Here is a 25,606-nt window from a genome sequence, read left to right on the forward strand (position 1 = left end):
ATTTAATATTCATGCAATAGCTAATAATAAAGCTACATCCCCAATTCGATTTGATAAAGCTGTTAATATACCAGCATTATAAGACTTAATATTTTGAAAATAAATAACTAAACAATACGAAACTAATCCTAATCCATCTCACCCTAATAAAATTCTTACTAAATTAGGTCTAATAATTAATAATATCATAGATAAAACAAATATTAAAACTAATATAATAAAACGATTAATATTAACATCTCCTCTTATATATTCTTTTCTGTAAAAAATTACTAAAGAAGAAATTATTAACACAAAAGACATAAATAATAAACTTATTCAATCAAATAAAAAAGTTATAGTAATTGATATAGAATTTAAGGAAACTACTTCTCATTCAATAAAATATACTAAATTATTTAATAAAAAATAAAGACTACAAAAAAAACATGTTATTCTAATAGAAATTAAATTTAAAAATCTAATTCTACAAATTGACAAATATTTCACGATCTAAAATGAATTATTCATATCACTAACACCACAAATTAGTATTTTTTTTAAACTATTTAAATATAATCACAATAAACATATATCTCTTTTTATAATTAATATATTTAAAGGTAACCAATGTAATAATATTAATAAATATTCACGAATTTTACCTCTTCTAAAAGAATAAACTCCAGAAAAAATTTTTCCATGTTGACTAAATGAATATAAATATAAAGTATAAGCAGCTCTAAAAAAAGATAATAAAGAAAGTATAATTATAGAAACTCAAGACCATGAAACAATTCTATTTAATAAAGAAATTTCACCTAATAAATTTAATGTAGGAGGGGCTGCTATATTTGCTGATCTCAATAAAAATCACCATAAAGCTATAGCAGGTATAAAATTTAAAAGTCCCTTATTAATTAATAAGCTTCGTCTCCCTAATCGTTCATAAGATACATTAGCTAAACAAAATAACCCAGAAGAACAAAGTCCATGAGCAATTATTAATCTATAAGATCCACATAAACCTCAATAAGACATAGTTAAAAGCCCTGCTAGAACAATCCCTATATGAGCTACTGAAGAATAAGCAATTAAAGCCTTTAAATCAGTTTGACGTAAACAAACAAATCTAACTAAAACTCCTCCAACTAATCTAATTCTAATTCAAATAAATCTATATTTTAGATTTATTATTTGTAAAATTGATAAAACTCGTAACATACCATAACCCCCTAATTTTAATATAATTCCAGCTAAAATTATAGAACCAGATACAGGAGCTTCAACATGAGCCTTAGGTAACCACAAATGAACTAAAAATATTGGTATTTTTACTAAAAAAGCACATACTAAACAAAAATATAGCAAATCATAATTAAATATAAAATTATTTATTAAATAAAAATTTATTGTTCCTATTTTATTTATTAAGTAAAAAATTCCAATTAATATAGGTAAAGAAACTAATAAAGTATAAAATAATAAATAAATACCAGCTTGCAATCGTTCAGGCTGATACCCTCAACCTAAAATTAAAAATAAAGTTGGAATTAAACTTCTTTCAAAAAATAAATAAAATATAAATAAACTTATTCTTCTAAATGTTAAAACAAGTAATAATAATAATATAACAACATTTAATAAAAATAAATTTTTATAGTTATTGTATTTATAAACTCTTTCTCTTGCTATTAATATTAAAGAACAAATTCATAAACTCAATAAAACTAACCCATAAGAAAGTATATCACATCCTAAAAAATAAGAAATATTTATTCAATAATTTATAAAATTATTTATTAATAAGAATAAAAAACTAATAAAAAATAATAAAACCTGCACCATTCAAAATATATTATTAATAAAACAAAGAGGTAATAAAAATACTAAAAAAAAAATTAATTTTAACATTATATAATTCTAAAAGATTGAAAATAATCATTCCCATGTGTTCGAATTATTGACACTAAAATAGATAAACCTAAAGCACCTTCACAAACTCTAAAAGTTAAAAATATTATACTAAAATAACTTTCATAATTTACTATATTTAAATAAATAAATAATATAAAAAATAAAATTAAAACAATAAATTCAAGACTTAAAAGTATTGATAACAAATGTTTTCGGTTAGAAACAAAACAAAATAACCCACAAATAAATAAAATCATTGGTAAACTTCAGTACAAAATTATAATCATTAGTTTTAATAGTTTAATAAAAACATTGGTCTTGTAAATCAAAAATAAGATTAATTCTTTTAAAACTTCAAGAGAAAAGAATTTCTTTTTCATTAATCCCCAAAATTAATATTTTATATAAACTACCTCTTGAAATTCTTCAAATAATTTTATATTCTTTAATTTTCTTAACTTCAATTATTTTTATAAATATAATTCACCCATTAGCCATAGGATTAACACTTTTAATCCAAACAATTTTAATTTCTCTAATTACAGGATTAATAACAAAAACATTTTGATTCTCATATATTTTATTTTTAATTTTTCTAGGGGGTATATTAGTTTTATTTATTTATGTCACATCTTTAGCTTCTAATGAAATATTTAATTTATCAATTAAATTAACAATAATTTCAATTTCTCTATTTTTTACATCTTTAATTTTAATTTTTTTTATCGACAAAAATTCAATTAGATTTTTTTTATTAAATAATGAAATAGAATCAATTTCATCAAATTATTCTTATTTTATAGAAAATTCGTTATCATTAAATAAACTTTATAACTTTCCTACCAACTTAATTACAATTCTTTTAATAAATTATTTATTAATTACCTTGATTGTTATTGTAAAAATTACTAAAATATTTAAAGGACCATTACGAATTATAAATTAATGAACAAACCTTTACGAACCTCCCACCCTTTATTTAAAATTGCTAACAATGCTTTAGTTGATCTTCCTGCACCTATTAATATTTCAAGATGATGAAATTTTGGATCTTTATTAGGATTATGTTTAATTATCCAAATTTTAACTGGATTATTTTTAGCTATACACTACACCGCAGATGTAAATTTAGCTTTTAATAGAGTTAATCATATTTGTCGTGATGTAAATTACGGATGATTATTACGAACAATACACGCTAACGGTGCTTCTTTTTTCTTTATTTGTATTTATTTACATGTAGGACGAGGAATTTACTACGGATCTTATTTATTTACACCTACATGAATAATTGGAGTAATTATTTTATTTTTAGTAATAGGAACTGCTTTTATAGGTTATGTATTACCATGAGGACAAATATCTTTTTGAGGAGCAACAGTTATTACAAATTTATTATCAGCAGTACCTTATCTTGGAATTGATCTTGTGCAATGAGTTTGAGGAGGATTTGCTGTTGATAATGCAACTTTAACTCGATTTTTTACATTCCACTTTATTTTACCTTTTATTGTATTAGCAATAACTTTAATTCATTTATTATTCCTTCATCAAACAGGATCAAATAACCCAATTGGATTAAATTCAAATAGAGATAAAATCCCATTTCATCCATATTTTACCTACAAAGACATTGTCGGATTTATTATTATAATTTTTTTACTAATTTCTTTAATTTTAATTAATCCTAATTTATTGGGAGACCCAGATAATTTTATCCCAGCTAACCCATTAGTAACACCAGCTCACATTCAACCAGAATGATATTTTCTATTCGCTTACGCAATTCTTCGATCTATTCCCAATAAATTAGGAGGAGTAATTGCTTTAGTTCTTTCAATTGCAATTTTAATAATTCTTCCATTTTATAACCTAAGAAAATTCCGAGGTATTCAATTTTACCCAATTAATCAGATTTTATTTTGAATTATAGTAGTAACAGTAATTTTATTAACTTGAATTGGAGCCCGCCCTGTAGAAGAACCTTATGTTTTAATTGGACAAATTTTAACCGTTGTTTATTTTTTATACTATATTATTAACCCTTTAGTAAATAAATGATGAGATAATCTTTTAAATTAGTTAATGAGCTTGAATAAGCATATGTTTTGAAAACATAAGATAGAAATCTTACTTTCTATTAACTTAATAAATTACTAATTTTAATTCACAATAATAAAGAAAACAATAAAATTTTTAAACCAATAAAAAATATTAAATAATTTAATGAAAAAGATAAAAAACACTTTCATGCCAAATATATTAATTTATCATAACGAAACCGAGGTAAAGTACCTCGAACCCAAATAAAAATAAATGAAATTAATATTAATTTTAAATAAAATAATAAATTAAACACATCACATCCTAAAAAAATTACACAAAATAATATACTTATAAATAAAATTCTTGCATACTCAGCTAAAAAAATTAATGCAAATCCTCCTCTTCTATACTCAACGTTAAACCCTGATACTAATTCAGATTCCCCTTCAGCAAAGTCAAAAGGTGTTCGATTAGTTTCAGCTAAAGAAATTGTTAACCAAACCAAAGCTATAGGAAATAAAATAAATAAAAATCAAATATAAGTTTGATAATAATAAAAGTATAAAAAATTATACCCCCCAATTAAAAATACAAAAGATAATAAAATTAAAGCTAAACTAACTTCATAAGAAATAGTTTGAGCAACAGCCCGTAAACCCCCTAATAAAGCATAATTTGAATTAGAAGATCACCCAGCTACTATAACTGTATAAACTCCTAATCTAGTACAACATAAAAAAAATAACCCTCCCAAATTAAAAGAGTATAATTTTACAAAAAATGGTATACATATTCAAACCACTAAAGATAAAAATAAAGACAAAATAGGCGAAATATAATATCTTAAATAATTAGATAATAATGGATAAGTTTGTTCTTTTGTAAATAATTTAATTGCATCACAAAAAGGTTGAGGAATTCCTATTAAACCAACTTTATTAGGACCCTTACGAATTTGGATATAACCTAAAACTTTTCGTTCCAATAAAGTTAAAAAAGCTACTCTAACTAATACACAAATAATTAATAATAAACTCCCTACTAAAGATATAATCAATTCTATATAAAACAAGTACTATTTGTAATAAATATTACATAAATAAATTCTAAATTTATTGCACTAATCTGCCAAAATAGTTATATTAATTAATATTATTCTAAATAAAAATAAAATTATTTTAATATTTGGTCCTTTCGTACTAAAATATTATATATTTTTAAAGATAGAAACCAACCTGGCTTACGCCGGTTTGAACTCAGATCATGTAAGAATTTAAAAGTCGAACAGACTTAAAATTTGAACGGCTACACCCAAAATTATATCTTAATCCAACATCGAGGTCGCAATCTTTTTTATCGATATGAACTCTCCAAAAAAATTACGCTGTTATCCCTAAAGTAACTTAAATTTTTAATCATTATTAATGGATCAAATATTCATACATTAATGATTTTAATCATTAAAAGTTTTTTAAATTTTAATATCACCCCAATAAAATATTTTAATTTATAATAATAAAAATAATCTTTATAATTAAAATAAATAAAATATAAAGATTTATAGGGTCTTCTCGTCTTTTAAATAAATTTTAGCTTTTTGACTAAAAAATAAAATTCTATAAAAAATTTAAATGAAACAGTTAATATTTCGTCCAACCATTCATTCCAGCCTTCAATTAAAAGACTAATGATTATGCTACCTTTGCACAGTTAAAATACTGCGGCCATTTAAAAATTTTCAGTGGGCAGGTTAGACTTTAAATTTAATTCAAAAAGACATGTTTTTGTTAAACAGGCGAATATTATTTTTGCCGAATTCTTTACTTAAACTTATCATTTAAATTTATTTTACAATAAAATATACTAATTCTATCATTATTTCTTAATTTAAAAAATTAAAATTAATATTTCAATAAAAATTTAAAATATAATAAATAATTTAATTTATAAAATAAATTATAACACAATTTTTAATAATTGCTAATTCTAAGCATATATATTTTAAATTTATTTATTATTTTTAAAAATTTATTTTATAGCTTATCCCATAAAATATTAAAATTATAAATTATTTAATTAAAAAATTTTTTAAATAAATTTATAATTTCTAAATTAAATTTATTTCTTGAAAAACTAGATACCTTTAAAAACGAATAACATTTCATTTCTAATATAATATTTAAAATAATTTTATTACATTAACTTTAATATTATATTAACTCTTTTAAAATCGAGAAAAATATATTTAAATATTTTTTATTTAATAAACGCTGATACACAAGGTACAATAAATTAAATTTTCTTTTAAAATAAAAATTTTTCAAAATATTTCAATTTTCTTTTACAATACTATTAAACTATTATTAAAATTATTTTTTCTTTAAACAATACTAAAACTTTTTCTTATATAATTATTTTTAATATTCTAAAATAAAATAAATAAAATTAATAAATAAAATCTAATCAATTTATATTGATTTGCACAAAAATCTTTTCAATGTAAATGAAATGCTTTACTTAATAAGCTTTAAATTGTCATTCTAGATACACTTTCCAGTACATCTACTATGTTACGACTTATCTTACCTTAATAATAAGAGCGACGGGCGATGTGTACATATTTTAGAGCTAAAATCAAATTATTAATCTTTATAATTTTACTACCAAATCCACCTTCAAAAATTTTTTCATAATTTTATCCGTTTAAATAAATTTATTGTAACCCATTATTACTTAAATATAAGCTACACCTTGATCTGATATAAATTTTAATAAAAATTATTGAATATTAATATTCTTATAAAATATTCTGATAACGACGGTATATAAACTGATTACAAACTTAAGTAAGGTCCATCGTGGATTATCGATTACAAAACAGGTTCCTCTGGATAGACTAAAATACCGCCAAATTTTTTAAGTTTCAAGAACTTAACTATTACTACTTAAGTATTTATATTTACATTTTAAATAATAGGGTATCTAATCCTAGTTTTTATTTAAAATTTTCAAGTTTCAATTATTCACTTAATAAAAATTTTAAATTTAAAATTTCACTTAATAAATTTAATTATATTTAAATTAAACCAATTTAACTTTTACTAAAAAAATTCATTTGTATAATTGGTGTAACCGCGATTGCTGGCACCAATTTAATCTATACTCTTTAATATTGCTATTTCTAAATTTCTTTAACTAATAAAATTAATTACTGCGATTATAATAAATTTAATAATTTTTTAAATTATTAAATATTCACACAAAAATTTACATATAAATCAAATTAATAACAAACTTTTAAGCCAAAATAAAACTTTATAAATTTAATTAAATGATTTAATATAAAATAAACTATTTATAAATCTCTTTTTAATAATTTATTTAAAATTTTATTTTTTTATAATTTAATAAATTTATAATAATTTTATTTAATCACTAGAATCCAAAATAATCAAAAATAAACCCCTATTAATATAATTTCCATTTAAAAATAAAAATGAAAATTAAATATTATTTAATTTTTTCATATTAATACATAAATTTTTAAACTTTTACATAATTTTAAAATAATTAATATTATATAATAATACTACATTTTAGTAAAATAAAAATAGAATGATTTTTTAATTTTAATAACTTATAAAAATTACAAAATTTAATAAACTTACAAATTTTAAAAATAAATAAATTAAATAAAATTAATTTAAGTAAACCCATTAAATAAATCATTAATATGTAATTATAAATTTACTAAATAATTAAATTTAATTAAAAAATTAATACCAATAACCCTATTAAATTAAAGTCAATTTTAAGGCTATTAAAAAATCATTCTAATTTTTTTTTTTTTTTTGCAAATTAAGAAAAAATAGATATAAAGAAAATTTATCTATTTTTAAATTAATAAATTTTAAAAAAACATTTTTGTATACTAAGTCTAGATTAATAGATAATCTATATATATATAAATATTTAATATATTATTATATAATTAACAATTTAAATAAAAAATTTCGCAATCCAAAAATCATTACAAATATGGTAAAAAAAAATCTATATTTTAAAGATTTATCTAATGATTCTTTTGATTTATATAAATTAATATAAATTTTATAAATTATTATATATTTATATATTTATATATTGTTGATGATTTACTATAATATATATATCTATATAATATTTCAAAACCACCCTGGTTTACTCCCAGATTATCACATCTAAAATGAAAAACAAAATGTTATTTCATACAAAAACTTAATTTTCGACCGATCGTTCCTATTGCAGCTTTATGATATTGTGTACCGATCTTAATAGGATTTTGCTTATATATGAGGATTAAAGTTAAACTAATATATACAGAGTTTGGTTAAGATATATTGAAAAACAAAATTTTTTTTATACAAAAACTTAATATTCGACCGATTGTTCCTATGGCAGCTATATGATATAGTGGTCTGATCTTAATATGATTTTGCATATATATGAGGAGCAGAGTAAAACTAATAAATGCCGAGGTTGGTTAAGATATCTTGAAAAACAAAATGTTTTTTCATACAAAAACTTAATTTTCGACCGATCGTTCCTATGGGAGCTATATGATAAAGTGGTCCGATCTTAATAGGATTTTGCATGTATATGAGGAGTAAAGTAAAACTAATAAATGCCGAGTTTGGTCAAGAAAACATACAAAAACATAATATTCAACCGATCGATCCAATGGCTGCTATATGATATAGTGGTCCGATCTTAATAGGATTTTGCATATATATGAGGAGCATAGTAAAACTAATAAATGCCTAGTTTGGTCAAGATATCTTGATAAACAAAATGTTTTTACATACAAAAACTTAATTTTCGACCGATCGTTCCTATGGCAGCTATATGATATGGTGGTCCGATCTTAATAGGATTATGCATGTATATGAGGAGTAAAGTAAAACTAATAAATGCCGAGTTTGGTCAAGATATCTTGAAAAACATACAAAAACTTAATTTTCAACCGATCGATCCAATGGCTGCTTTATGATATAGTGGTCCGATCTTAATAGGACTTTGCATGTATATGAGGAGCATAGTAAAACTAATAAATGCCGAGTTTGGTCAAGATATCTTGAAAAACAAAATGTTATTTCATACAAGAACTTAATTTTCGACCGATCGTTCCTATTGCAGCTATATGATATTGTGTACCGATCTTAATAGGATTTAGCATATAAATGAGGATTAAAGTTAATCTAATATATACAGAGTTTGGTTAAGACATCTTGAAAAACAAAATTTTTTTTATACAAAAACTTAATTTTCGACCGATCGTTCCTATGGCAGCTATATGATATAGTGGTCTGATCTTAATATGATTTTGCATATATATGAGGAGCAGAGTAAAACTAATAAATGCTGAGTTTAGTTAAGATATCTTGAAAAACAAAATGGTTTTTCATACAAAAACCCAATTTTCGACCGATCCATATGAGGAGCAGAGTAAAACTAATAAATGCCTAGTTTGGTCAAGATATCTTGATAAACAAAATCTTTTTTCATACAAAAACTTAATTTTCGACCGATCGTTCCTATGGTAGCTATATGATATAGTGGTCCGATCTTAATAGGATTTTGCATATATATGAGGAGCAGAGTAAAACTAATAAATGCCGAGGTTGGTTAAGATATCTTGAAAAACAAAATGTTTTTTCATACAAAAACTTAATTTTCGACCGATCGTTCCTATGGCAGCTATATGATATAGTGGTCCGATCTTAATAGGATTTTGCATGTATATGAGGAGTAAAGTAAAAGTAATAAATGCCGAGTTTGGTCAAGATATCTTGAAAACATACAAAAACTTAATATTCGACCGATTGTTCCTATGGCAGCTATATGATATAGTGGTCTGATCTTAATATGATTTTGCATGTATATGAGGAGCAAAGTAAAACTAATAAATGCCGAGTTTGGTCAAGAAAACATACAAAAACATAATATTCAACCGATCGATCCAATGGCTGCTATATGATATAGTGGTCCGATCTTAATAGGATTTTGCATATATATGAAGAGCATAGTAAAACTAATAAATGCCTAGTTTGGTCAAGATATCTTGATAAACAAAATGTTTTTACATACAAAAACTTAATTTTCGACCGATCGTTCCTATGGCAGCTATATGATATTGTGTACCGATCTTAATAGGATTTAGCATATATATGAGGATTAAAGTTAATCTAATATATACAGAGTTTGGTTAAGACATCTTGAAAAACAAAATTTTTTTTATACAAAAACTTAATTTTCGACCGATCGTTCCTATGGCAGCTATATGATATAGTGGTCCGATCTTAATAGGATTTTGCATATATATGAGGAGCAGAGTTAAACTTATAAATGCCGAGGTTGGTTAAGATATCTTGAAAAACAAAATGTTTTTTCATACAAAAACTTAATTTTCGACCGATCGTTCCTATGGCAGCTATATGATATAGTGGTCCGATCTTAATAGGATTTTGCATGTATATGAGGAGTAAAGTAAAAGTAATAAATGCCGAGTTTGGTCAAGATATCTTGAAAACATACAAAAACTTAATATTCGACCGATTGTTCCTATGGCAGCTATATGATATAGTGGTCCGATCTTAATAGGATTATGCATGTATATGAGGAGTAAAGTAAAACTAATAAATGCCGAGTTTGGTCAAGATATCTTGAAAAACATACAAAAACTTAATTTTCAACCGATCGATCCAATGGCTGCTATATGATATAGTGGTCCGAGCTTAATAGGATTTTGCATATATATGAGGAGCTTAGTAAAACTAATAAATGCCGAGTTTGGTCAAGATATCTTGAAAAACAAAATGTTTTTTCATACAAAAACTTAATTTTCGACCGATCGTTCCTATGGCAGCTATATGATATAGTGGTCCGATCTTAATAGGATTTAGCATATATATGAGGATTAAAGTTAATCTAATATATACAGAGTTTGGTTAAGACATCTTGAAAAACAAAATTTTTTTTATACAAAAACTTAATTTTCGACCGATCGTTCCTATGGCAGCTATATGATATAGTGGTCTGATCTTAATATGATTTTGCATATATATGAGGAGCAGAGTAAAACTAATAAATGCTGAGTTTAGTTAAGATATCTTGAAAAACAAAATGGTTTTTCATACAAAAACCCAATTTTCGTCCGATCCATATGAGGAACAGAGTAAAACTAATAAATGCCTAGTTTGGTCAAGATAACTTGATAAACAAAATCTTTTTTCATACAAAAACTTAATTTTCGACCGATCGTTCCTATGGCAGCTATATGATATAGTGGTCCAATCTTAATAGGATTTTGCAGATATATGAGGAGCAAAGTAAAACTAATAAATGCCGAGTTTGGTCAAGATATCTTGAAAAACATACAAAAACTTAATTTTCAACCGATCGATCCAATGGCAGCTATATGATATAGTGGTCCGAGCTTAATAGGATTTTGCATATATATGAGGAGCTTAGTAAAACTAATAAATGCCGAGTTTGGTCAAGATATCTTGAAAAACAAAATGTTATTTCATACAAAAACTTAATTTTCGACCGATCGTTCCTATTGCAGCTTTATGATATTGTGTACCGATCTTAATAGGATTTTGCTTATATATGAGGATTAAAGTTAAACTAATATATACAGAGTTTGAATAAGATATATTGAAAAACAAAATTTTTTTTATACAAAAACTTAATATTCGACCGATTGTTCCTATGGCAGCTATATAATATAGTGGTCTGAGCTTAATATGATTTTGCATATATATGAGGAGCAGAGTAAAACTAATAAATGCCGAGGTTGGTTAAGATATCTTGAAAAACAAAATGTTTTTTCATACAAAAACTTAATTTTCGACCGATCGTTCCTATGGGAGCTATATGATAAAGTGGTCCGATCTTAATAGGATTTTGCATGTATATGAGGAGTAAAGTAAAACTAATAAATGCCGAGTTTGGTCAAGAAAACATACAAAAACATAATATACAACCGATCGATCCAATGGCTGCTATATGATATAGTGGTCCGATCTTAATAGGATTTTGCATATATATGAGGAGCATAGTAAAACTAATAAATGCCTAGTTTGGTCAAGATATCTTGATAAACAAAATGTTTTTACATACAAAAACTTAATTTTCGAGCGATCGTTCCTATGGCAGCTATATGATATAGTGGTCCGATCTTAATAGGATTATGCATGTATATGAGGAGTAAAGTAAAACTAATAAATGCCGAGTTTGGTCAAGATATCTTGAAAAACATACAAAAACTTAATTTTCAACCGATCGATCCAATGGCTGCTATATGATATAGTGGTCCGATCTTAATAGGACTTTGCATGTATATGAGGAGCATAGTAAAACTAATAAATGCCGAGTTTGGTCAAGATATCTTGAAAAACAAAATGTTATTTCATACAAGAACTTAATTTTCGACCGATCGTTCCTATTGCAGCTATATGATATTGTGTACCGATCTTAATAGGATTTAGCATATATATGAGGATTAAAGTTAATCTAATATATACAGAGTTTGGTTAAGACATCTTGAAAAACAAAATTTTTTTTATACAAAAACTTAATTTTCGACCGATCGTTCCTATGGCAGCTATATGATATAGTGGTCTGATCTTAATATGATTTTGCATATATATGAGGAGCAGAGTAAAACTAATAAATGCTGAGTTTAGTTAAGATATCTTGAAAAACAAAATGGTTTTTCATACAAAAACCCAATTTTCGACCGATCCATATGAGGAGCAGAGTAAAACTAATAAATGCCTAGTTTGGTCAAGATATCTTGATAAACAAAATCTTTTTTCATACAAAAACTTAATTTTCGACCGATCGTTCCTATGGCAGCTATATGATATAGTGGTCCGATCTTAATAGGATTTTGCATATATATGAGGAGCATAGTAAAACTAATAAATGCCTAGTTTGGTCAAGATATCTTGATAAACAAAATGTTTTTACATACAAAAACTTAATTTTCGAGCGATCGTTCCTATGGCAGCTATATGATATAGTGGTCCGATCTTAATAGGATTATGCATGTATATGAGGAGTAAAGTAAAACTAATAAATGCCGAGTTTGGTCAAGATATCTTGAAAAACATACAAAAACTTAATTTTCAACCGATCGATCCAATGGCTGCTATATGATATAGTGGTCCGATCTTAATAGGACTTTGCATGTATATGAGGAGCATAGTAAAACTAATAAATGCCGAGTTTGGTCAAGATATCTTGAAAAACAAAATGTTATTTCATACAAGAACTTAATTTTCGACCGATCGTTCCTATTGCAGCTATATGATATTGTGTACCGATCTTAATAGGATTTAGCATATATATGAGGATTAAAGTTAATCTAATATATACAGAGTTTGGTTAAGACATCTTGAAAAACAAAATTTTTTTTATACAAAAACTTAATTTTCGACCGATCGTTCCTATGGCAGCTATATGATATAGTGGTCTGATCTTAATATGATTTTGCATATATATGAGGAGCAGAGTAAAACTAATAAATGCTGAGTTTAGTTAAGATATCTTGAAAAACAAAATGGTTTTTCATACAAAAACCCAATTTTCGACCGATCCATATGAGGAGCAGAGTAAAACTAATAAATGCCTAGTTTGGTCAAGATATCTTGATAAACAAAATCTTTTTTCATACAAAAACTTAATTTTCGACCGATCGTTCCTATGGCAGCTATATGATATAGTGGTCCGATCTTAATAGGATTTTGCATATATATGAGGAGCAGAGTTAAACTTATAAATGCCGAGGTTGGTTAAGATATCTTGAAAAACAAAATGTTTTTTCATACAAAAACTTAATTTTCGACCGATCGTTCCTATGGCAGCTATATGATATAGTGGTCCGATCTTAATAGGATTTTGCATGTATATGAGGAGTAAAGTAAAAGTAATAAATGCCGAGTTTGGTCAAGATATCTTGAAAACATACAAAAACTTAATATTCGACCGATTGTTCCTATGGCAGCTATATGATATAGTGGTCTGATCTTAATAGGATTTTGCATGTATATGAGGAGCAAAGTAAAACTAATAAATGCCGAGTTTGGTCAAGAAAACATACAAAAACATAATATTCAACCGATCGATCCAATGGCTGCTATATGATATAGTGGTCCGATCTTAATAGGATTTTGCATGTATATGAGGAGTAAAGTAAAACTAATAAATGCCGAGTTTGGTCAAGATATCTTGAAAAACATACAAAAACTTAATTTTCAACCGATCGATCCAATGGCTGCTATATGATATAGTGGTCCGATCTTAATAGGATTTTGCATATATATGAGGAGCATAGTAAAACTAATAAATGCCGAGTTTGGTCAAGATATCTTGAAAAACAAAATGTTATTTCATACAAAAACTTAATTTTCGACCGATCGTTCCTATTGCAGCTATATGATATTGTGTACCGATCTTAATAGGATTTAGCATATATATGAGGATTAAAGTTAATCTAATATATACAGAGTTTGGTTAAGACATCTTGAAAAACAAAATTTTTTTTATACAAAAACTTAATTTTCGACCGATCGTTCCTATGGCAGCTATATGATATAGTGGTCTGATCTTAATATGATTTTGCATATATATGAGGAGCAGAGTAAAACTAATAATTGCTGAGTTTAGTTAAGATATCTTGAAAAACAAAATGGTTTTTCATACAAAAACCCAATTTTCGACCGATCCATATGAGGAACAGAGTAAAACTAATAAATGCCTAGTTTGGTCAAGATAACTTGATAAACAAAATCTTTTTTCATACAAAAACTTAATTTTCGACCGATCGTTCCTATGGCAGCTATATGATATAGTGGTCCAATCTTAATAGGATTTTGCAGATATATGAGGAGCAAAGTAAAACTAATAAATGCCGAGTTTGGTCAAGATATCTTGAAAAACATACAAAAACTTAATTTTCAACCGATCGATCCAATGGCAGCTATATGATATAGTGGTCCGAGCTTAATAGGATTTTGCATATATATGAGGAGCTTAGTAAAACTAATAAATGCCGAGTTTGGTCAAGATATCTTGAAAAACCAAATGTTATTTCATACAAAAACTTAATTTTCGACCGATTGTTCCTATGGCAGCTATATGATATTGTGTACCGATCTTAATAGGATTTTGCATATATATGAGGATTCAAGTTAAACTAATAAATACTGAGTTCGGTTAAGATATCTTGAAAAACCAATTTTTTTTTCATACAAAAACTTGTTTGTCGACCGATCGTTCCTATGGCATCTATATGATATAGTGGCCCGATCCAGCTGGTTTTGACATATGTGCTGCGTGCAACAGAAATAGGGACAAAGTTTCATAAGATAGTCTTAAAACTGAGGGACTAGTTCGCATAGAAACAGACAGACGGACAGACAGACAGACGGGCAGACGGACATGGCTCTATCGACTCGGACATGGCTCTATCGACTCGGCTGTTGATGCTGATCAAAAATATATATACTTTATGGGGTCGGATATGTCTCCTTCTATGCGTTACACATTTCACGAGAAACTTGGCATTTATTATTTTTACTATACTCCTTATGTATATACAAAGTCCTATTAAGATCGGACCACTATATCATAAGCTGCCATAGGAACGATCGGTCGAAAATGAAGTTGTTGTATGAACAAATAGTTTCTTTATCAAGATATCTTGACCAAAGCCGGCACTTATTAGTTTTACCTTACTCCTCATATAAATGCAAAATCCTATTAAAATCGGACCACTATATCATATGGCTGCCATACAAACGATCGATAGAAAATTTGATAGTTGTATGAAAAAATTCTGTTTTTTAAGATGTCTTGACCAAACTTGGCATTTATTAGTTTTACTATACTCCTCATATATATGCAAAATCCTATTAAGATCGGACCACCATATCATAAAGCTGCCGTAGGAACGAACGGTCGAAAATTAAGTTGTATGAAAAGACATTTCGTTTTTCAAGATATCTTGACCAAAGTCGACATTTATTAGTTTTACTATGCTCTTCATATGTAGGCCAAATCCTATTAAGATCGGACCACTATATCATATAGTTGCCATAGGAACGATCGGTCGACAAACAGGTCGACAAAGTCGACATTTATTAGTTTTACTATGCTCTTCATATGTAGGCCAAATCCTATTAAGATCGGACCACTATATCATATAGTTGCCATAGGAACGATCGGTCGACAAACAGGTTTTTGTATGAAAAAACATTTTGTTTTCCAAGATATCTTGCTGTCATTGGATCGATCGGTCAAAAATTAAGATTTTGTATGAAAAATCATTTTGTTTTTCAAGATATTTCGACCAAACTCGGCATTTATTGGTTGTACTATGCTCCCCATATATATGCAAAATCCTATTAAGATCGCACCACTATATCATATAGCTGCCATGGGAACGATCGGTCGAAAATTAAGTTTTTGTATGACAAAACATTTTGTTTTTCAAAATATCTTGACCAAACACGATATTTATTAGTCTTACTAAGCCCCTCATAAATATGCAAAATCCTATTAAGATCGGACCACTATATCATATAGCTGCCATAGGAACGATCGGTCGACAAACAAGTTTTTGTATGAAAAAACATTTTGTTTTTCAAGATATCTTGACCAAAGTCGGCAAATATTAGTTTTATTATAATCCTCATATATGCAAAATCCTATTAAGATCGGACCACTATATCATGTAGCAGCCATAGGAACGATCGGTCGACAAACAAGTTTTTGTATGAAAAAACATTTTGTTTTTCAAGATAACTTGACCAAACTGAGTAAAGTAAAACTAATAAATGCCGAGTTTGGACAAAATATCTTGATAAGCAAATTGCTTTTCATACAAAAACTTAATTTTCGACCGATCGATCCTATGGCAGCTATATGATATAGTGGTCCAATCTTAATAGGATTTTGCATATCTTGAAAAACATTCCAATAAAAAGCAAGAGCGGAAATAATGTCGCAAAGGTTATATTCGAAAATTTCATACTCAATTTCGGTCCAATGAAGACGTTCATTTCGGACATGGGAACAGAGTATAAAAACCAGAAATTAACTGATTTATGAAAATATATGAAGATCGAGAATCTCACCTCTACTATATACCATCACCAAACATTAGGGACAATAGAACGAAGTCATCGAACATTTAATGAATACATTCGTTCATACATCTCTGCAGACAAAACTGATTGGGATGTCTGGATTCAATGTTTCACATCTTGCTTCAATACGGCACCATCAACAACGCATGCGTATTGTCCATACGAACTAGTATTTGGCAGACTACCAAAACAGTCCATAAATTTAAATAAAACTAATTAAATATATCCTACTACTACTCTAAGTAAATAAAGTTTAGATTAGAAATGGCATATAAATGAGCTAGAATTATGTTAGAAAACGCCAAGGCTTATAGGAACTTAGCATACGATGAAAAAACAAAAAATGTTGAATTAAAAATAGGAGATAAAGTACTTATAAGAAATGAAGCAAGCCACAAATTAGACCCAGACCATATATATTAGAAAAAAATAGAAGATAATGATAACATAAAGATAGTAAAAATAAAAAACAAAAAGTACATAAGGATAGGTTAAAAATATATAATTAATGAAACGTTTCATTAAAAAAAATGGGGACTGATCAACCTAAAAAAAAAAAATTTTAGTATTATGAAAAACAAATGGTAATAAAATAATGAAAATTTAAATTCTTCTAGGAAAGATGAATAAAAAATTTAAAGTTGAATGGAGTTAAATTAAATCAAATATATTAAAATAAAAAAAATTTATATCAATGATCACAAATTTGTAAAAACGAGCAAGAAAGGCTATCTTCGGCACGCCAAAGATCTAATACCCTTGCAGACCGACCCTTTTCATACTGTTTATAGTGCCGTATCTAAGAAGCGCAGGGAAAATAGTTAATGCCGAGTTTGGGGAAGATATCTTGATAAGCAAAATGTTTTTTCATACAACAACTAAAGTTTCGACCGTTCCTATGGCGGCTATATGATATAGGGGTCGATCTTAATAGGATGTTGCATATATATGAGGAGCGTAGTAAAACTAATAAATGCCGAGTTTAGTCATGATATCTTGAAAAACAAATGTTTTTTCATACAAAAACTTTATTTTCGACCGATCGTTTCTATGGCAGCTATATGATATAGTAGTCCGATCTTAATAGGATTTTGCATATATATGAGGAGTAAAGTAAAACTAATAAATGCCGAGTTTAATCAAGGAAAAACATACAAATACTTAATTTTCAACCGATCGACCCTATGGCATCTATATGATAAAGTGGTCCGATTTTAATAGAATTGTGCATTTATATGAGGAGTAAAGTAAAACTAATAAATGCCGAGTTTGGTCAAGATATCTTGAAATACAAAATGTTTTTTCATAAAAAAACTTTTTTTTTGACTGATCGTTCCTATGGCAGCTATATGATGTAGTGGTCTCTTCTTAATTTGATTTTGCATATATATGAGGAGCAGAGTAACAGAGTAACTAATAAATGCCTAGTCTGGTCAAGATATCTTAATAAACAAAATGTTTTTTCATACAAAAACTTAATTTTCGACCGATCGTTTCTATGGCAGCTATATGATATAGTGAACCGATCTTAATAGGATTTTGCATATATATGAGCAGTAAAGTAAAACTAATAAATGCCGAGTTTGGTCAAGATAACGTAAAAAACATACAAGAACTTAATTTTCAACCGATGGATCCTATGGCAGCTATATGATATAGGGGTCTGATATTAATAGGATTTTGAATATATATGAGAAGTAAAGTAAAACTAATAAGTGCCAAGTTTGGTCAAGATATCTTAAAAACAAAATGTTTTTTCATACAACAAACAAAATTTCTACCGATCATTTATATGGCAGCCATATGATATAGTGGTCCGATCTTTATAGGATTTTGCATATATATGAGGAGTAAAGTAAAACTAATAAATGCCGAGTTTAATCAAGATATCTTAAAAATCATACAAATACTTAATTTTCAACCGCTCGATCCTATGGCAGCTATATGATATAGGGGTCCGATATTAAAAGGATTTTGCATATATATGAGCAGTAAATTAAAACTAATAAATGCCGAGTTTGGTCAAAATATCTTGAGAAACATACAAAAACTTAATTTTCAACCGATCGATCCAATGGCAGTCATATTATATAGTGGTCCGATCTTAATAGGATTTTGCAGATATATGAGAAGTAAAGTAAAACTAATAAATGCCGAGTTTGGTCAAGATATCTTCAAAAACAAAATGTTTTTTATACAAAAACTAAATATTCGACCGATCGATCCTATGGCAGCTATATGATATTGTGTACCGAACTTAATAGGATTTTGCATATATATGAGGATTCAAGTTAAACTAATAAATACTGAGTTTGGTTGAGATATCTTGAAAAACAAAATGCTTTTTTATACAAAAACTTGTTTGTCGACCGATTGTTCCTATGGCATCTATATGATATAGTAGCCTGATCGAGCTGGTTTTGACATATGTGCTGCGTGCAACAGAAATAGGGACAAAGTTTCATTAAGATAGCCTTAAGACTGAGGGACTATTTCGCATTTATTAGTTTTACTATACTCCTCATATATATGCAAAATCCTATTAAGATCGGACCACCATATCATAAAGCTGCCGTAGGAACGATCGGTCGAAAATTAAGTTGTATGAAAAGACATTTCGTTTTTCAAGATATCTTGAGCAAAGTCGACATTTATTAGTTTTACTATGCTCTTCATATGTAGGCCAAATCCTATTAAGATCGGACCACTATATCATATAGTTGCCATAGGAACGATCGGTCGACAAACAGGTCGACAAAGTCGACATTTATTAGTTTTACTATGCTCTTCATATGTAGGCCAAATCCTATTAAGATCGGACCACTATATCATATAGTTGCCATAGGAATGATCGGTCGACAAACAGGTTTTTGTATGAAAAAACATTTTGTTTTCCAAGATATCTTGCTGCCATTGGATCGATCGGTCAAAAATTAAGATTTTGTATGAAAAATCATTTTGTTTTTCAAGATATTTCGACCAAACTCGGCATGTATTGGTTGTACTATGCTCCCCATATATATGCAAAATCCTATTAAGATCGCACCACTATATCATATAGCTGCCATGGGAACGATCGGTCGAAAATTAAGTTTTTGTATGACAAAACATTTTGTTTTTCAAAATATCTTGACCAAACACGATATTTATTAGTCTTACTAAGCCCCTCATAAATATGCAAAATCCTATTAAGATCGGACCACTATATCATATAGCTGCCATAGGAACGATCGGTCGAAAATTAAGTTTTTGTATGAAAAAACATTTTGTTTTTCAAGATATTTTAACCAAACTCGGCATTTATTAGTTTTACTTTATTCTCATATATATGTAAAATCCCATAATATCGGACCACCATATCATATAGCTGCCATAGCATCGATCGGTCGAAAATTAAGTTTTTGTATGAAAAAACATTTTGTTTTTCAAAATGTCTTGACCAAACTCGGCATTTAGTAGTTTTACGCTACTCCTCATATATATGCGAAATCATTTTAAGATGGGACGACTATATCATATAGCTGCCACAGGATCGATCGGTCGAAAATTAAGTTTTTGTATGAAAAAACATTTTGTTTTTCAAGATATCTTGACTTAACTCGGCATTTATTAGTCTAACTACGCTCCTCATATATGTATATGCAAAATCCTATTAAGATCGGATCACTATATCATATAGCTGCCATAGGAACGATCGGTCGACAAACAAGTTTTTGTATGAAAAAACATTTTGTTTTTCAAGATATCTTGACCAAAGTCTGCATTTATTAGTTTTATTATAATCCTCATATATATGCAAAATCCTATTAAGATCGGACCACTATATCATGTAGCAGCCATAGGAACGATCGGTCGACAAACAAGTTTTTGTATGAAAAAAACATTTTGATTTTCAAGATAACTTGACCAAACTGAGTAAAGTAAAACTAATAAATGCCGAGTTTGGACAAAATATTTTGATAAGCAAATTGTTTTTTCATACAAAAACTTAATTTTCGACCGATCGATCCTATGGCAGCTATATGATATAGTGGTCCAATCTTAATAGGATTTTGCATATCTTGAAAAATAAAATATTTTTTCATACAAAAACTTAATTTTCGACCGATCGATCCTATGGCAGCTATATGATATAGTCGTCCCATCTTAAAAGGATTTCGCATATATATAAAAAGCATAGTAAAACTAATAAATGTCGACTTTGGTCAAGATATCTTGAAAAACAAAATGTTTTTTCATACAAAAACTTGTTTGTCGGCCGATCGTTCCTATGGCAGGTATATGATATAGTGGTCCGATCTTAAAGTTTGCATATACATATATCAGGAGCGTAGGAAAATTAATAAATGCCGAGTTTGGTAAAGGTATCTTGAAAAACAAAATGTTTTTTCATACAAAAACTTGTTTTTCGACCGATCGTTCCTATGGCAGCTATATGATATAGTGGTCCGATCTTAATAGGATTTGGCATATATATAAAAACCATAGTAAAACTAATAAACGTCGACTTTGGTCAAGATATCTTGAAAAACAAAATGTTTTTTCATATAACTTAATTTTCGACCGATCGTTCCTATGGCAGCTATATGATAAAGTGGTCCGATCTTAAAAGTATTTTGAATATATGTGAAGAGCATAGTAAAACTAATAAATGCCGAGTTTGGTCAAGATACCTTGAAAAGCAAAATGTTTTTTCATACAAAAATTTAATTTTCGACCGATCGTTCCTATGGCTGCTATATGATATAGTGGTCCGATCTTAATAGGATTTTGCATATATATGAGGAGTAAAGTAAAACTAATAAATACTGAGTTTAGTCAAGATGTCTTGAAAAGCAAAATGTTTTTTCATACAAAAACTTAATTTTCGCCCGATCGTTCCTATGGCAGCTATATGATATAGTGGTCCCATTTTAATAGGATTTCGCATATATATGAGGAGTAAAGTAAAACTAATAAATGCCGAGTTTGGTCAAGATATCTTGAAAAACAAAATGTTTTTTCATACTGTTGCGCTATTGAGCTTTTTCAATAGCTTTAATAGAAATAATTAACTATTTATTTTTTGTGTTTAAAATTGTTTTATATTTCTTAAAGTTACGAGAAGAAGGCAGACCCAAATTGGTCTGTGCCTATTATTTAAGAACAATAGCGAACTGACTTAACTAACTCGATGCGCAGCAACGAGGCCTTCGCATAAGTAAAGCTAGGGCAATAAAACGATCGTTACAGCGAAGAGCGGCAGCTGTATGTAAATGAATTCTTAAGAGCGAAAATTAGGCACTTGCTTTGCAGAGCGAGTATTAGAAGATAAAATTAAGATGCTGCTCTTATCAGTTGCGAGGTCGCTCCAGTTGTTTTGGCTGCGTAACCAGACATTCTTCCCCCGTTGGAAGGCATGGGCTTTCAACAGATTCCCTGATGGGCAATAGGCATAGCTTGTTTGCAGCTCTTCTCGTTTCTCCTGTTGCGGTGCGCAAAATGGCTACTCGAGCGACTCCATCCTTTCCCACGATTAACTCTTTGATTCTCGCCAGTGGCCACCTTAGAGGCAGCAGATTTTCATCCTTTACGAGGACTATGTCGTTGACGCATAGGCCTGGTTTCGGAGTACGCCATTTGGAGCGCTGCTGAAGCAGAGTTAAGTATTCTTTACGCCAGCGAGACCAAAACAGTTGTTGGAGGTACTTTACGCGTTGCCAACCATACGATGAGCTGGGTCCACCAATCAAGAAATCTAGATCTGCTGGATCTTCTGAAAGAGGAAACAATGGCGTGGAATTAATTATCGATGCTATGTGGCAGACTAGGGTCCGAAACTCTTCGAAGTTGAGAACACAAGATCCAACAGCACGATAAAAATGATGTTTCGCTGACTCCACTGCTGTCTCCCAAAGGCCGCCAAAATGTGGTGAACGAGGAGGTATAAATTTCCAATCAATGGAATCAGCCATGCAAAAATTATGCACTGACTCAACATGATTTCGCTTGAGAAGCGTCCAGAAGCTAGTTTTTGGCTCCGACAAAGATGGTAGCGTTATTCGACCATATCTGAGATGGCCTGCCTCGAGTCGATATAAACCTCTTAAGCGCATTCAAGAAAGAAGCTGTCGACAGATCCTTGACCAGTTCCAGGTGAACCGCTTTAGTCGCGAAGCAGACGAAGACAGCCATGTAACATTTGACTGGAGCTTTATTTCGTACGTCTGGCTTATAGAAAAATGGTCCACAATAGTCAACACCAGAGACTTCAAAGGCTCGACAAGCAGTCAAACGTTCTTTGGGCAGATCACCCATTATATGCTCTATTAATCGAGGCTTGGTACGAAAGCATCTCACACATTTTCCAACCACCTTGGATACGGTCTTCCTTCCACCAATCGGCCAATACTGCAACCGAATATGAGCAAGAAGTGCCCGTGGACCAGCGTGTAAGTCCCGATTGTGAAACCGTGTGATGACTGAGTTTGTGATGGGGTGGTGACACGGGAGAATTATTGGATGGCGAGCGTCGAAATCCAGCGAAGAGTTTTTCAAGCGCCCATCAACTCCAAGAATTCCGAGATCATCCAAAAAAGGGTTAAGTGATGCGATACAACTGGACGGTTTAACAACTCTTTTTGATTGCAATGATTTGATCTCTTCCCACAGGTGTGCTCTCTGGACGAGCCTTAGTAAGAGTTGGGTCCCATGTTGTATATCAGACACTGTTAGTCCAGGATGCCTGCTTCTGTGTATGAATTTATAAATATATCCGAATATACGCTGCATTGTATCAAATGAGTTGACGTATTTACAAGTGACAGCTATACAGAGAGGACAGATATACTCTCGAGAGGATCTACGCCCAGTGAATTAGATCAATTGTCACTGTGGTTCAACGGCCCAGAATTTCTAGTTAAAAACAAAAAGGACTGGCATGCTTCTTGTTTGTCAGGAAGGACAGAACTCGAACTTAAAATAGGGTCCTTATTGAGTCATCTCCCTTCGTTGATATATCGGGTTGAGTGAAGTAGGCACATAACGCCATTCCATGCCATTAGTTAGCTCTTGAACTGCTGTGACGCGATTAGCCGCAAATACATTGAGCTTGCAGGGCTCGGTCCTTATCCAGAAAAGGCATACAGCAGATTCCGACCAACAATAGAATTTTCCATCGAACAGATTCGAAGAAAATCCGAGATCCAATTGGAAAATTAGTTTCCTCATCCATAGACAGCTGATGCATAGCACGGATTGAGAGGAATGAAGCTGGCCTTGTTCCGTATGTAACTGTATCCAGCTTAAAAATCTTTATATCCTGTTCTGGCGAGTCTCGCCACAGATTGCATTGAAGAAAATCATCCGGTGCTGAAACGCGTACGCAGCGATACATTTTTCCAATATCTCCTGTTAGGGCGATCGGGAAATTACGAAAGCGAAGAAGGATATGAAACAGCGAGCTTTGAATAACAGGTCCAGCCAATAGTTCATTTAATAAATTACCTGACGAGGTAGCTGTTGAGCCGTCGAAAACGACTCGTCGTTGAACTGTCTTCTTTTAAGACACAGTGTTGAGGAAGAAAGTATTGACAAAGTCCTATAGACCCTGGAGCAACAGGCGACATATGACCAAGATCCAAATATTCCTTTAGAAAGTTTGAATATTGAATCTTCAGATCTGGACGATTTTGTAGTTTGCGTTCCAGGGTTAGGAACCGACGAAAGGCTTGTTGGTATGACGTCCCCAGATATTCCAAACTTCGCTTGAAGGGTAAACGAACTGAATATTGGCCACTAGGCAATCTGATATGAGTCTTTACGAAATGTTCTTCACATATGTTTTCTTCCTTTGAAGTGGTAGGTGTACTTTCCAAGCAGGATTCTATCTTCCAAAATCTTTGAACCAATTCATGAGCACGTTCTTCAGAACTTGACTCAAATTTTCCCTTAGTATGCTTTTCCATTACAATAGAACCACTCAAGCGTGGTCCGCCTCCAGAAACTACCCAACCAAGCCGTGTTTTTTGAAGACACGGTAGTCCTGGGAGAAGCCTTAACTGGCCGACGCTGAGAAGGTTGTAAAACAGGCTAGCTCCAAGTAGCAAGTCCACGCGTTGAGGTTTAAAGAAAGACGGATCTGCAAGTTTTATGTTATCGGGAATGTTCCAATTCGTCGTGTTGATAGTAAAACTTGGTTGACTATCAGTTATGTTAGGCGCTACCAGAGTATTCAGAGACTTGAGACTGTATTGTGATAGTGACCGTGTTTCCTTCTGTTTCAAAACGAGAATCTCCTAGACCAGAGACAATGGCTGAGGACTTGTGCTTCTTTAGCTGAAGCTGTTGAGCAAGGCGCGACGTTATAAGGTGAAGCTGAGAACCAGAATCCAAAAGGGCACGACAAGGTATCAAAGTGCCGGAGCGATTTCTTACAAAGATCAAAGGCGTAGTCAAGACGACAACATCTACTGAAATACTAGGCAACA

General features: G+C 29.6%; 1 pseudogene; it reads right to left on the minus strand.

Annotated features, from left to right (window-relative positions):
- Positions 1 to 553: 553 nt before the first annotated feature.
- Positions 554 to 25,606, minus strand: part of LOC138911731 (NADH-ubiquinone oxidoreductase chain 1-like) — a 60,682-nt pseudogene continuing 35,629 nt past the window's right edge.

The sequence above is a fragment of the Drosophila virilis genome, unplaced genomic scaffold, assembly GCF_030788295.1.
Source record: "Drosophila virilis strain 15010-1051.87 unplaced genomic scaffold, Dvir_AGI_RSII-ME tig00002308, whole genome shotgun sequence".
Classification (NCBI taxonomy): Eukaryota; Metazoa; Arthropoda; class Insecta; order Diptera; family Drosophilidae; genus Drosophila; species Drosophila virilis.